Source organism: Etheostoma spectabile, chromosome 10 (genome assembly GCF_008692095.1).
Source record: "Etheostoma spectabile isolate EspeVRDwgs_2016 chromosome 10, UIUC_Espe_1.0, whole genome shotgun sequence".
NCBI lineage: Eukaryota > Metazoa > Chordata > Actinopteri > Perciformes > Percidae > Etheostoma > Etheostoma spectabile.
In genome coordinates this window covers 8122155-8133838 of record NC_045742.1, presented here as the reverse complement: position 1 = coordinate 8133838, position 11684 = coordinate 8122155, and the positions used below count along the sequence as shown (strand labels likewise).

At 40.0% G+C, this 11684-nt stretch overlaps 1 protein-coding gene and 1 long non-coding RNA gene across 8 annotated transcripts in view; one reads left to right on the top strand and one right to left on the bottom strand.

Annotated features, from left to right (window-relative positions):
* The window catches only part of LOC116696537 (uncharacterized), a 376836-nt gene that overhangs the window by 39632 nt on the left and 325520 nt on the right, over positions 1-11684 (top strand). The gene's annotated exons all lie outside the window — the stretch shown is intronic.
* Positions 1-11684, bottom strand: part of si:dkey-237h12.3 (teneurin-3) — a 150833-nt gene that overhangs the window by 100440 nt on the left and 38709 nt on the right. Inside the window, exon 1 of one of the 7 annotated variants that reach the window (XM_032527556.1) lies at positions 9264-9692. The exons of the other annotated variants lie outside the window; for them this stretch is intronic. The gene's annotated coding sequence lies outside the window, so the exon portion shown is untranslated. Of the gene's footprint in view, positions 1-9263; positions 9693-11684 lie in introns of those variants that run through there. 7 annotated transcript variants of the gene reach the window in all.

The following is an 11684-nucleotide window of genomic DNA, read 5'->3' as shown; positions in this document are numbered from 1 at the left end:
TCTCTCTCTTTCTATCTCTGTTGCGACCACTGCTGCAGCTCTCCCTTCCTACAGGCACTGGCTTGTTTGGTTTAGTCGGGTGTCTGAAGTGTAACCTTATGTCTTGTTTTGCTGCTTAGAACACCCCAAATACACACATTTATACCACTGGCTATACTGACATCCCACATCTTAATCATGAATTGACAATAGGTCTTTAAGTTTTTCTTAAATCCAAGGACCCCTTAACCGAAAGAGAGATGGAGCAGGGATCCCTACTACCCAATTTCAACACCTAAGGAGTAAATCTCATCAACATCAGTGACCCAGTAGGCATGAGGCAGGCTTCTACCAAGAGCTAATAATGTATGTGAATGGCTGTCTACACGTGTTGTTACACGTCAGAGAGACACACAGGAAAAACTATGTTACGCACAGAGATGGGGCTCACATAGTTTAGGAACTGGTGTGCCCGGAAATAGTGATAACCAGCCCTTATTGGCAGATTAAGTTGCTTTAATTACTTTTTTGTAAAACTTTATCATGGTGTCTCTCCTGTTTGTTGTGGCCAATTAGCCTGATCAGCACAGTGTATGCTGTGTCAAAGCAGGAAGTGTTGTGGAGATCTGGGTGGATGTTTAGGTGTACAAGGTGAGAGCAGGATTTAAATCCCATCTCTGAAATACCATCAGTGTTAACCATGACAAAGCTCATTTGGAGTAGTAGTTTTCAGTTGTCTTGTCTTAGATTTCTCAAAATAAAGGCTGATGATGAAAAATACTCATTTGCTTTTGAAGACCCTGACAAACGAAATGGGTCATTGTGAAAAAACTGTTTTGTCATCAAGTATTTTGGTTGAAACAGCAGCGTGATACAGTTGTCAAACTTTGCTGGTTTTTCCTCTCTGCAACGCACACAGCAGAACGTGCATGACTGTGAAACGTCTCTGCGGTGGAAGACACTGATCGTCCTTCAGCTTGGGCCTAATCATGTTTGCTTTGCCCCAATTAGATAAGGGAGATGCGTCGTCAACACACAAGCTTTTTCATGTCTCCTCTGATGATCCCTGTGCTTTTTCTTCTGCACATTAAATGGCAGCAGTAGGAGGCAAAGAATGGTTCATGTTCACACCCGGCCATGTCGTTTCACACTGGAATACATCCATCAGAATTAGTATCAAAGCCAAGACGAGACTGACATTGGAAACTAAGAAGTGCCATCTGATAGAAAAGGCAGCAGCGGGCAGTACATGGTTTTGTGAAACCATACGTTTTCAGTTTATAAAAGGCAGCAGCTGGTTAAGTTTCCTGGCTAGGATTAATATTGTATGACCACAATGTGTATTCTTTACTCTTGACCAGATTATATGATTGCAAGGCGTTTGTATTGATACAGCAGCAAACCCACAGTTGGCACCACAGTCTGTAGTCACACTTGTTCCCAGTGTCATATTTCAGCCATAATGAACAATGGACTGTCACTATTTGCATAAGGCTTTCTGTGTGTATATTGATAGCATCTTGGACCCTGGAGTTCCCATCCCAGTATATGAGGCCTGATAATGACATTATACATCACTAAGACAATGTGTGCTTGAATAATTCGAAGAAGCTTAAGCAATGCTGACTTTTAGAGAGGCCCAGCATCAGAGATCATAACAAATCTGGACTAACATGCAACAGAGACAGTCAATAGATACACTTCACAGCCAATATTTGATGCTGGACACAATCTGATACCACAGCTAATCACCCAACAGTATCCCTTCTCCCTGTCAGCCCTACAATTATATTGAGATTGGATGTTTAACGTAGAACGTTTATTTTTTATCAGATTGAATAATCATCCAACATGAGTAAGATATGCTCTGCTGGCTCTAAAACCTCTACATGCTGCGGGTGCTCGGCAAATAACAAATGACAATGAGTTTTGACCTCATCCTGATGTTTATTCAAGACACTGTCAATAATGTAATCCCTATGATTTAGTTAGAAATCACATCTGCCACATTCAGGTGAAGGCCACGTTGTCTCTTACATATTCATAGGCAGCAATATTGACTAAATGTCTTGTCTGGCTAAAGATACAATGGGAAGTGTGAACCTAAAGGATCAGTTGGTGTGAATATAAGCAGAAGAGAATTGCATACAGGAGATTCTGGGATTAGCTCTGAAAGCTAGTATGCTAACTCAGTCTCTTCACTCAGGTGTGGACACTGACTGACACCAAAAGACTTACTGTATCAGACGTTTGGCAGAAAAGCTAACAGCGGTGTACAACTTCCTGAGGAGTAAGGCGTTAGAAAGACTTTGAAGTAACTCTCGTTGTTAGTAGCTAGCGGTCAAAAACTTGTCTATGCTCTCAAGACTTCCCACTGTAAATCATTTCCGTAGCAAGCCAACCTGCGGCTACTGTAGCACTCTGTAAAAAGAGCTCAATAACTGCAGGAACAGAAGTACACGTTTACTGAGAATCTTTGTGTTCCCAGAGTGACAATAGAATCTCATTGTCAGGTGTTTAGTCAGATAAGGTCGCACACCCGAAGGGATTAGCGGCTGCTTTTCATCAATGTAATGCTTTAAAAACAGGTTTAGCAAATGTGCGGTGGATCAACCAATTTAAATGCTAAACCTTTTTCTCTCTAACAAGATTGGGACCCAGGGCTAAACACATACAGATAAACAAATCAACCTAGCTGTAAGGACTTGGAGCGAGGGAAAACAAATGAATGACCCTCGCAGCTTTATTTGTACAAGGAGTACAGGGGAAATGGTGATATAGCTTGGAAATTGTTAAGGTGAGAGGCCTTGTTTGGTGTGATAATAATTCCAGTGTCAAGTTCCTCTGTTCGAAAAAGCTTTCCTGAGGCACTGTGTTCAACGCTAAATATGCAAACAGGGCTTCAGGAGCTTGCGATAACAGCGGGAGGAGGTGATTCAGAAATGTCACTGCTTCTGGTTTAACATAACACAGTTGTAGCCACTTGTATGTACAGTAACAATATGCACCGCCACTGCTCATATGCTACCCACAGCAGTAGCTGAATTAGAAGCTGGCTAGATCATGCTGGGAAGTGACATTACTCTTTGAGAGCAGCATAATGATCACTATCAATCTCTTCATTGTCGAGTCACATTAGTGAAATATCAGGGAGGAGTACTGGAAAGAGAAAGGAGACGGCCGATAGACATCCTCCACCATGGCGGAATGGCAGTGCATTAATCACAATGGTGGGACCTTCTGTGTCCAGGCTGAAAACTGTCAGTCCAAACACTTCATCCAATAGAGATGCTACTGTTATGCCGGGAGAAAATTCCTTGCTGGTGTCCCACCACATTGGCAAACAGTGCAAGCTCTCTTTGTGCAACACATAACTGTCAAAGCTTTCTCATTTCAAATTCACATTTTCCTCTCAGGCCATTTCAAATGTCTCTGCTGATATCTTTAGTCATCTGTTTTTCTTCTTCTGTTTTTTTTTTTTAACAAATACGGAGGCAGGCAAGGAGGCAAGACTGTCATTATTTCATAATCAGCCAGGCTCAACAAAGATTTCCTGCTGCAGATATTCAACTCAGTCATTCTGAATGTAATAACAAGCAGCAAAGATGCTGTATTTAAAACTATAATACCACATCTGACATGCACCATGAAACAACTGCATGGGCGCTTTATGACTTTCAAAGCCCATAGAGAGAGCAATCCGGGAGAACTTGCAACGATTCCATCCATTAACTCCATCAATTGGACTTTGCTCCATCAGTTTCAGTTAGTGTTGACTGTCTCAGCAGTCTCTAGCAGAGAGTTGCTACAAGTGTGCTCGCTAGGAGAAAGATTTTTGGAAGTTAAACTTCTCTTTTTTTTTGTCTTTCCGTCTAGTGTAGCAGCACACATGTCATAGTCAAGTGGTTTAAGAATCCACCCGTTCCCAGACTGTGCTTCTGCCATCTAAATAATGAATACTCTGCCACTTGCAGTAATCCTCCAGCAGCCATCCCCAGAAATAGAACAAAGTCAGACAGAGCACTAGTTCTCTCCCCCTCACTTTTCAAAACAAATAATGCTGATTCCTGAAAAACACTCAAATTGCTGCCACTCCAATAATACTGCATGTTAATGATGTGCATCACTCACTTTTGCAAACAAACATGTAGTGGACTGTTGGATTACTGCAGTGATTTGACATGTTTGGTCACATCTAGGTCGTAACTTCAACGTTTTGCTCAATATCCATTTGAAAGCAACATCAAAGCCGGTAAGCCAACCATTTCAAAAGACATCAAGAGCTAACTAAAAAGGTACAGTAACTGCGAAGGGCACCTTTAGGCTTCCTATGATGGATGATAAGAAAGAGAAAAGACAGAGAAGGAGAGACAGAGATGCGTGGGAGAGAGAGAGGGACTGAGGAGAGATGGGCGAAAAGAGAAATTACAGGGGAGAGAGGTGAGCTTATATGAAAGGTATCCTTAATTAGATGGAATGTTTGCCCTCTTCCACAAATTCCTTCATGTAGTGCCAGGAAAAAAAGACCAAAGCTGATGAGTCTTTGGGAGAACTATCTGCCTAAGTGGCCTTTTATTGAGGGATAAAAAGCTCCTCATTGCCTCTGTTCCCATCCACTGCCCCTGATTTTGGTAGATTTGAAAGTGGATGAAAGGAGGCCAAGGATTTCTGACGTGTCCTGTTGTATGCAGATGCAATGACAGGTCTGGCATTTGGCAGATAACACCTATGAACTGCCTTCTGAGAACTCAGCCAATTAAAACAGTAAAAGAAATTAAAGGGACAGTGCACAAATGTTTTACAAATATTCTAAGTATTCTATCTGCATATCATCATAGACATTTAGGCTTACAAATCAATACTTAACACAACACCACCTTTCTCTAATCCTCGTTTGAAATATTTCATTCTCATATAGAAAAAAAACATGTCGGACAGCATTATGAGTTGAAATTGCTTACAGTTTTCTTTAACTTTGTGTCTGCCACCAAACTATTATTAAACTATTAAAGCGATGTCAACCGTGTAGTAAGCTTATCGGAATTCATGTTAAATGTCAATTAAACTAGACATGAGGGTAACCTGCAAACAACAATGATGAGCTGAAGTGGTATTATGGCTATGTACTTTCATCAAACAATGTGTCAAACTTTAGCACTCGCAGCAGAGTTGATTGATCAAGTGGCGCGCTAATGAAAGCTGCGAGACTGAGGGAGATTAGATGGCTGCTAAGCTTTGACCCTAAATGTGGAAACAGCGAGGGCTGGGGATTGCCATCATAAAGCAGCTAAATGGCTTATTTCACCTCCAGCACTAGTAGCCCCCCCACTGGCATCACTATTTGGATAATGATACCCGTAAATGTCCGCAGTAAACAGCTGAGGAACAAGGGCTACCGGCCCTTTCCCATTTCCATTACATGAGGTAGGGATGATCATTACCCGGTGAGTTCTTGCCACTATAGCAAGACATTCACATGCACAGTTATGTGTCACCAACGGATCCTAAACACAGACATAACACAAACAGATAAACCTAAAAATAATAATAATAATATAGTGGGCTTTGAAGAAAGTTTTGGTGATTTTGTTGTGATCATGTTGGCACCCTGATAGGAATACAATACTGGAGCAAACACCGAATGCAGAGAATATAGCTATAAAAAATGTCAAATGGGAAGAAATTGAATATAAAAATTAAAATAAAACGCCAACAGTGTTAAACCCATCTAATATAGGGATTTTTATCACAGAAACAAGTTTGATTTCTACTAGAAGAACCCAAACAATTTGAGATCTTGTAGTTTGAGATAATTAACAATGCACAGTAGTTGAATGTAACAAATTCAATATTGTGCATACAATACTTGATTTGTACTTGAAACAGTACATATGTGACTTTACACTTCTACTCCAGGAACATTTAAGGGTAAATGTGGCCCTTTTTACTCCACTTCATTTATCTGACCACTGTAGTTACTTTAAAAACCTGTGATGAACTTGGAAAATATGATGTTAGATTAAATTAGTATATAAAAAAGGCTTGGTTAATTTAGCTTCACTTCGACCAGCTACAAATGCTTCTTACATATGAATACTAAATTATTGATCAGTAAATAAATAATACAAAAACATAACTTTCACATGGGGAGTTTGGAAGTACAGCATGTACAGTGTACAGTATGTCCTTTTACTAGTGATACATTTAAGTATTTTGCTAATAATACTTGCATACTTTAACAGTTTTAATGCAATACTTTCCCTTGTAAAGGATGTGAATTATTCCTCCATTGCTCATATTGTAATCAAATAGTAGACATAAATGGACTTTATTTTAGGACTAGAATCTGTAAAAAAGAAAGCCATTACATATTTGGCTGTGGTATATAAACAGCTACTGCAACACGGTTACTTTTTAAATCAATAAGGTTTGTATACTGTGTATTATTGCATCTACCAGCACATTTCTTTTTTTAAGTTCATTTTTTAAACTTGTTTTGAGCAGTGAGCAGCTGCACTTTGTGCATTGCAACCTTGGAGTTTTTACACATAAATGGATACCAGCTTTCTCTTTGAATCTAGTTGAGTGTTTGAGAAGGTGGACAAAAAACCACCAAACACAACAGCTATTTTTTTGTGTTAATAATATAAATGATGAAATAATAAGTTATTAAAAACAGAAATGTTTTACACATATTTTGTTATAATTTTAACTGATTTACTAAGTTTCCGTATGTAGTTGTACAGTCCTTTCATATTTTAATTAACGTTTCCCATTAGACACTAGTTAAAGCTTTTGGTTGTGCTGATTTCACATTGACATTATTTGACTGAGTTTTAATTAAAAACATCGACTCAGTGTCTCCCAGGTGACATCACCTTGTGGACAATTTCACACTTCTTTGCTTTCCAAAAGCTTATTAAGATCCTTTCAGATGTGGATATGAAGATAATGTATGAAAAATAATGTCAGCTTTGTCTATTGAGGAGGCAGATGAACATGTTTGCTGCCTTTCAATCAATCATGCAACATTCTACCTGCACATCTAATGCATGCTATGTGTACACAAAATGTACGGTACGCACATACAGTATATATATATTCATGTACAGTATGTATGTACAGTTCATACAATATAAATGCATGCATCTATCTATTCATCTATCTATCTATCTATCAATCTACTGTACTGTATCTATCTATTTATTTGGGACAGCATTTGAGTGCAAAAAATCTGTGTAGAAAATACAATGTTTAATGAGTTTCTTGGCAATCAAAAACCAACAGCATATATTTAGTAACATTTTTGCTGATGTTCAGTTTTGAGACTGATGTAACATGTTCATAACTGGACAAGAGTTGAAGAGAACATCATTTTAGAGATCCAGCACTGCCCAATAAACATATTTAGATAGGCCTCGTTCAGACATTACATAAATTAAACAACAGCTCATCCTTTCATTACATAAATTATGGAACGGTTCATGCAGAAACCACATTATAAAGATTCTTTTGGCTAAGGCTCGTGCTGGGCCTGAAGTCCTGTGATGTGTTTGCCAGTAAGAGGACAATAAGACTGACAGAGCTGTCTGGTGAAATATGAGATAAGAAAATGAAAACCAAAATTGCTAGACCTCACTGTTAATGTGAATGCCGAGCAGCTTAAATCCACTGAGAGATCTATGAAACAAAAACAAGCCAATGTGCAAATCCTTGATAGTCCATCATCTTATAATGATGTTATGATACTGAAGGTATTATTCTGATTGCACATGTGCTGAATGTCACCATGAAAACTTTACCTCTCCTCTAGCATACAGAACTCAGCATGTATGGAGGTACTTTGGCCTCATTCTCCAGGGACACAAACCCACTTTTTCAATGTAATTACCACAGATATATAACGAGGGCTGGCTAACAATATACCAACCTCTTCAGCAGCATGCCCACCCCCTCAATTACCCCTACACACCACTGCACAGGCAAACATGGCCAAAACCCAGCTAAAGCGAAATACCACCACTAGACTGCAGCTTTAAAATTACATAACTGATGGGCGTTAAAATGAACTAATACATGCAATGTAATTAATCATTTCCCACTCATTCAGGTAGCTAAATATACACCTGCCTTGCTCCACACTCACCTTGTGGCCTGCAGAATAATTCATTGTGATGCCTCATAAGATGCAATGCCCGCAGAGGAAAGGCTCATTGCATTTACCTGCTCGTATTTACCTGTCACCAGTAAATGTATGTGGGACTGCCACTGTATGACCCTTTGCCGCACTCAAGACTTATTCCTCTGTTGATGCATCTGCTCTGCTTACATTGGCCACCACTCGCCACACACCAATTACTCTTCGTCTTTGCAGCTATTGGTCTGCTAAGCACTTCAATCCATCTCTGTCTCTGAGGCTGTGACGTCAACCCAAAATGATTAATCAAAGGCAAGTCAACAACCAAGACCAACACCTATGGTACCCTGTTTGCAAACATTACCCATAATACTTCCCGGATGCCATGTTAAATATTGAACACGTGAGGATTAAAAAAAAAACAAAAAAAAATGCAGCAGTTTCTTTTGGAGCATGTGCCAAGAAACCCAAGTATAATGTTGTATCGCTCTGATGCGGTTTAGAGAGCTTACGGCAATATACTCTAATATTGTATTTCATACAATATTAAAATCCCTCTTTTCCATTTGTTCCACATAATCAAGCAGTGCTTTTGATGATGCGAGTGAGACTATAATCATTATACCTTGTGTGTTTATGTAAAATAGCAATGAAACTCACCACAAAACCCCTCAGTAAAACTGTTTCTAGGTGACCGTAAAGCAACTTGACCCAGCTGAAGTCCAAGCCGGTGGACATGGTTTTTGAGCAAGTGCAAGACACTGTATTATCACTTTACACGTGTAAGACTGCAGTGCAATTTTAAACACAACACACACCGCCCCCATAATAAGGAACAGAAGATCCACAAGGGGATTGAAAGAAATACAATAGACTGTAGCTTTCTGCAGTAACAATAAGGCCCAGGCGAACAGAGGAGCCGCCGGTACACAGCCCTTGTAATGCATTAAACATTATTTTGCCACATCCAAGTTGATGGATGCAATTTATGTTCAACCCCAGATCTGCCAGGACACATGTTCAGCAAAAAACAACAACACTAATAGAATACCGTAAAGAGCAGAAACTGGTGATGTAACCCAGATTAGAATTTAGGTGAATTTCCTATGCTCATTACAAAAGGATTACAAAGAAGTTGGAGTGTTACCTTAAAGAATGCCTGTAGCAATCCCCCAGTGAGGCTTTACTATATTAAGGTCCACTTCTCAAGCTGTAATGCTGCTGACGGATCTCCTCCTTTTCCCACGGTTCTTGCACAAGCAACATAGTGCACAAGAGCACTATCGCACTGACACATGGATGGCACTCAAGCGATGTCAAAAGGGTTAAAACCTAGTGGACCGGAAAGTCACACCAGCATCGTTCTAGTTGCCAGCCGCCACTGCCTGCCGCACTCTCCAGCAGCTTTCCACCTCCAGCTTCTCTTTCTTCTTTCCTTTTTTATATATTTTTTTTGCTCAACCTATCTCATGGGCTTCTCTCCCTCCTTATGTGAGATGGTAGACAAGAGAGCTGGGCGATTTGCACCACTCTATCATGGATCGTGTTACGCTGTCTGGCTGTAGCGGCGGTCACAGATGATAGGCTGAGTAGCTTTGCGTGTGTGTGTTTAGCCCCCAAAAGAAGTAGCAGAAGAAGAGGGAGGGAGGGAGGGAGAGAGGGAGGGAGGGAGAGGTAGGCTGTCAGCCTTAAAACACAAACAATGTGGAATGGTATCCAAAAGCATTACTGAGCTAGATGTTAGACTTTGACATAAAACCTTGATGTGGGTGGCCAGGTTAGCTCAGTAGAGCAGGCATACATATAAAGAGGTGTACGCCTCGACGCAGAAGGTCCATGGTTTGAGTTCGACCTGTGACAATTTCCTGCATGTCTTTCCCCTCTCTCTTCCCTTTTCATGTCTAGCTGTCCTATCCATTTTAGGTGTAAATGCCCAGAAAATCTTAAACAAAAAATATCATGATGTGAAATTTTAAGGGAGAGTGTAACTGAGGTACAGTATGCAGACTGCAAAGTGACAATTTTGAATGCGTCTACTTCAGTTTGAAATCATTTGATCACATTGAAATGGAATCTGTAATTTATCTTTGTTTTGCTCATATAAATAATGCATATCTTGTGTCTTATTATTTCAATATTTTATGACAGCTCATTAGAGTATAAAGTAAAGAGTATATGTGATCCATACTGCTGCAGACAAAAGCAATATAGAAACAGTAGCCTCTGATTATTTGATCACAGATGAGTTTATACATCACAACAGTAACCCCAAAAATAATTATTTTATGCCACATGTTTACTGTGCCTGTCAAAGCAAGGATGAGAATTGAAGCTACACGGCTAACCCATGTTTTGATCTTGTCTTGTTGACTAGATTGTCAGTCTTGTTTGTTTACTTTTGACAGCATTTTAAAAAGAATGGCAAAATATTTGACTGACTTTATGAGACACGCTTTCACAAACTGTGCAAACAAACTCTCACCTAATCATGAGAAATTCTGTGAATTGCATATGGCTTCTATGGTGGCCGACAGAGTCAAATGCACTGCAACTTAATGAAACATAACCAAATACACAAACGCGCTGCAAATACACAAACGATGCAAAAAGAAAAGCACACGATCCCCAGATTACACAACAAAAGTTGTCCAGGCCTCTAGGTGGAGTGCCAAGTGAAACAGCTTGATTTTCCACAACACCAAAGCCCGTTTACGGAAAGCCTGTTAACTGCCTATTTAGTCCCATTGTAACAAATTTGGTTGCCGTTCCACCAGAGGGTGGAAAAAAGTTCCTATTGGGGGTGATTGCGGGCGACTGCAAAATCAATGGGACTCTATAAAGCTAGACAGCTAAATGTGTCTCTTGAGAAATCTCAGGTTTGATTGTAGTTTTTGCAAGTTCAACATAGATTATAGGTTGAAAATTAAATGAACGAGTAGTTATGTCCTTTGGTTTTCTTACAGGTTGAGTCGTTACCCATAACTCACAAGCATTCTGCTAATGAATGCTGATTGGTCAGTGAAGGACAGATTACGACCAGAGATCCCACTTGATGGCATCCAAAGCGGAGCCAGAGTGTCAGAGTGGATATTTTGGCGTGGTCTTAAAAACATCAGCAAACCTCTTTCTAGCCCGTGTATTGACAGGGAGAGGTTAACATTTCAGCTGTGTTGTTAATGCCTCGAGAGAACAAAGGAAGTGACTCAGAGCTTGTTGTAAAGCAGTATCTCTGGCCGTATGATGTGTATGATGTCATTGAGATTTTAAAAGGCTTGTTTGAACAAACAAGAAAAATCTAACACCCAGCAGGGTGTATCGCCTTAGCCTCCCCTTTTGAATGCAACATTCAAATGACTAGACAAAAAATTATATCCTGAGAAAAGTGGATTTTGAGTGGTATAGCTCCATAGAGTCCCATTCATATTGCCCTCGCCTGTGAGCGCCCCAAGTGGAACTTTGTCAGACCTGCAACCCGTTCAGAGGCAGGAAGTATTGAGAGAGTGTAACTTCTTCCCTTATAAGAAATGATTTGACCCCACTGCAAGAGAGAGAGAGAGAGAGAGAGAGA